This window comes from Trachymyrmex cornetzi, unplaced genomic scaffold (genome assembly GCF_001594075.2).
Source record: "Trachymyrmex cornetzi isolate Tcor2-1 unplaced genomic scaffold, Tcor1.1 scaffold118, whole genome shotgun sequence".
In the NCBI taxonomy this organism is placed as follows: domain Eukaryota; kingdom Metazoa; phylum Arthropoda; class Insecta; order Hymenoptera; family Formicidae; genus Trachymyrmex; species Trachymyrmex cornetzi.
The window spans coordinates 52,136-56,423 of NW_017295740.1; positions in this window are offsets into that span (position 1 = coordinate 52,136).

Below are 4,288 nucleotides of genomic sequence, written 5' to 3' on the forward strand. Positions count from 1 at the left end.
TGTGTGATGTGACCATGCACCAGCGCCATATTTGCCTCTAGCGCCGAAAAATCCAAAAGGACATTTCCCCCACCCCATAGTCCTATCGACGACGACGACGACGACGTCGTTTCTTATAGCGTTTTCGGCCCGATCGGGTTTGCACCAACCTGGGTTGGATTAATCTTTCCTATAATAAAAGTTTCAAGTTCGGATTTTGCATCATTTTGCATCGCAATATCTCCGCCCGTAGAACACGTAGAGAAAAAACAAAAACACTTTCATTATATATTCCGAGCGGATGCAATCGATTGAGCAAACTTAGAACTCAATCGGGACAGTCGTTATTGAGATCCCATAATCACCGTCTGGAAATCTTGACAGATTCGCGTAAAGTAGCCACGGCAGTGTCGCTGCGCTTGGCTTAGCGCCGAGACACTACCAGTGTCTCCAGATCTTCTCATCTTATTGTAATCTGTCATAATACTTTTTGACGTTTGTGTAGAATATTATTTAGTATTTATATTCTTATGTTAATTATATTAATTTAAAGTTATTTTAATTATTATATAAGCTCGAAACACACACACACACACACACACACACAAGCCATGACATTGTTTAATTTTTTTCTAAAATATACGAGCATTTTTACTCTAATTTTAATTTTATTTTATTTTGTGTAAAATTTAATTCAAAGAAATGTGTATGATATTCTTGGAAATTAAATGTGTAAAATATATTAATATAATTATATAACTACTGAGTTTAGTCCTTACATGTCTACATGAATATTACGAGGGAACTTTTAGAAGACAATTGATTAGAAATATCGATTAGATTTCCATATAGATTCTAATACAGTTATTAAGGAGAATGTGTCTATTCGGCTGTTCACGTGGATTCTACTGGATAATCCACATGATAGATACATCAATTCCACGTACTTATTTCTGTTCTCATAGGATAGTAAATATTTTCGTTTTTGTAGGTATATCAGAAAAACATGTTATTTATCGAAATCAAAGAAGAAATCAAGGCTCATAATCATAATATTTCAAAATCAAAATATTTATTAATTTCATTGCAATAGACATGAATAAACATTATCTCATTTGATAAAACGTTTAAATAAAAATTTTAAATTTTATCATAGTTATATTTTTTTCACACATTTAAACACTATCAAACATTGCCTTTGTAATAGATTATCTCTAAACGTTTGATATAAATAAGAAAAAGCTTTATATCTCGCCGAATTATTCAGCGAAAAATTGTTCTTATAGGAAACGCCGATTACATAAAAATTATGTCTCGAATTATCGATTGCACGATTACTCGGTATCTTTTGTTGTCTCTTGGCTGTGTATATCTAAGGAAGTTTTAAAACATCGCGCGTTTAGACAATAAGATGTTACATAAATCTTACTGCTTTCGAACTGTGAAAGCCGATAAACATTATACCGGATGTGCGACTTATACATACATATTCACTTGATATCTGTTGACTTACGTCTAATTATAAAGATTTACGTTTAATTGCGTGAATTTAGCATACATACTTATAGTTTGCAACAAACTATGCGTCTTTTTATTTCATTTTTTATCCTATTTGCTGCTAACGAATGGTAGGCGCGAAATAGATAAGATTAGTAAATTGCAATGAGGCGACGATACAATCCACTATCGCGCGAGAGAAAAGTAATTATGCGATAACTCTGCAATAATTTCATAACTCTCGAATCAAAGAGATTGATTGAAGATTAGTTAGATAACACACGTCAACATGATAATAAAAATATCATTAAAAAAAATATACAAACATCAGATCTATTGTTGTTTTCTCGTGATTTAATTTTATTGTATAACAAAATTTTGCTGTAAACATTGATTAATTCTTAAACAGCACACGACATTCTATATACATACATTCAGTTCGACATCTAGAGAACGTCTTTAAAAATAAGAATATTTTATAAACGATTTTAGGATATCTTTGGATATGTATAAGTTATAAGTCGAAATTTAAACAGAATTTTAGAGAACTTGTAAAATCTATGAACGGATTTGTTTGAAAATCTCAAATACGACGCATTTTATATTATTACATTTGTTACTTTCGTAACTTTTATAAAAACACTTTATCAAATTAATAAAGATATTGTTTCATTGTACAACCCATTGATGACATAACAACTTGTAATTGTTTGTACGGCTTTCCAGTACTTTTCCAAGCGGAATACTGTGCAATATTAATCCTTCTTAATTAGAATATTATTAATAAGTAAAGAGATATATGTTATTAATAAGTAAAAGGACATAGTATTTCTCAGAAATACTAGTCTCTTTGCTTATAAATAATATTCTGCGTAATTCAAAATTTTTTATATTTGAAAAAACAACAAAAGTTTTAAATGCACATAACATTAAATTATAAGTTGAATTTGTCAATCAGTGATTTAAATCACATTTATCTTAAGAATAATCGTATAAGAAAGAACAAAGAATTAATAATCGTGTAAGAAAGAACAAAAAGAAAAGAAGAATAAAACGTTTCGATATGTATTTATTTAAAATTAAGTCGATTACTGCGTGTATTTTACTCTCTCTCTCTCTCTCTCTCTCTCTCTCTCGCAAAAAAAATATTCCATTATCAAAACAAACTATGCAAATAATTAAGCTACTCCATATTCAATGCTCAATGCAGAGAAATTTCGCTGCGATGAATACTTCAATGGTCACCCGTTAGATAACGTATATGATGAATTCACAGTTTCATTCTTCGTATTTTGACAAGTCTTTGTATTTGTAAACTTTAACCCTTACCATACCATCTACAATTTGGTGCCTCATCCATACCATCAAGGGTCACTTCAAATCTCTTTGTTTTTTCACCTCTTTCAAATAATAAAAAAAATCTCTAAAAATTCACCAACATACTTTCTAGAATAAATATTGACTCTTTATTTTGAAAAATAATAAAATGTAGTATAATTTATAATTACCGAAAGACTCAAAGAAACTTGCATGAACAGGAATCACTCGGTCACTAGTTACCCATATTAGTACGGTAAGGGTTAAAATATTTAATATAAATTTTAACATTAAACTCAGTGACAATTCCAACATCAGAGAGATGTTACACTTTACATTTCTTTCTTTAATAAAAATTTATAAAATGTCGATTTTGAACCAAGTTTTATTGTCAAGGCGTTTTTCGACCACCATTCTTTTTTTTACGAAGTGTGCTTGTGCGTGTGATACATAAGAATTATCGTTCCTGTCTAAATGGGAGAAAATCATTATCAACGATTAAACATTATTGGACAAGCCTAGGCAATATCAACTGCGGGCATCAAAAAGTTATCTATAATTGTATTGATTATTTAATAATGTAATTTTATTGGTTTTTTAATAATGTGCAGATTATAATAAAAAAAAACCATCAAGAGACGAAATTAAAAGGGAGCTCATCGGATTTTGATATATGTTAACGATACCAAGGGTTGTTACCACCGTTCGACTAGTACACGCATTGTAACTAAGTTAAGTTTCTGCCAAATTGCACACATCGCAATGAACAGAGAAGACAAATGTTCTGGTATTTTATTGTATGATAATTATTAGACTGCGGAACTTTATACAAAATACTTAACTAAATATTAACTATCGGACAGTTTTAGCAGTCAATCGTTGTTTGTTAAAGAGTTATTAAAAGGTGAAGTAAAAAGATTGAGATTGCCATCTGTAAATTTATAAAATTGCAAAATATGTATTTTATGCAAAACATTCAGTTAAGTACGAGTATTTTGCATAAACTTCCGCAGTCTAATAATTATATATTTTAAATAGTTTAACAATTGAAGATGACCTCGTGTTTAGGTCGAAACGTTTTGTTTATGAATTTTATAGATTGATTTATATTTTACTTCGTTTCGTTGTCTATGTATATATGTTATTTATTTTATTGGCAGAACCGTTTATTATTATTAATAATGTTTAAAATTGTACACAAATTTTAACATGTGGTCTCAATTTGATTTTCGGTGACTTTATTACGGTATTGGTTCTTAAGGGGTTATACTCAGTTGGGATGCGGAAAATAAGATGATTTTCACGATTTTTTTTAGCAGTATAGACAAACATTTATTGAAATGTGCTTCATGGCATCTAATAGTATATACATTGAAGTACTTATAATAATTTTTTTGAGTCTAAATGTATAAAAATAAAGAAAATATAGCCGTCTTGCAAAAATAAATTTTTTTCAGCGGTGAGCATGATAACTCTGGAACAACTCATCTGAAAT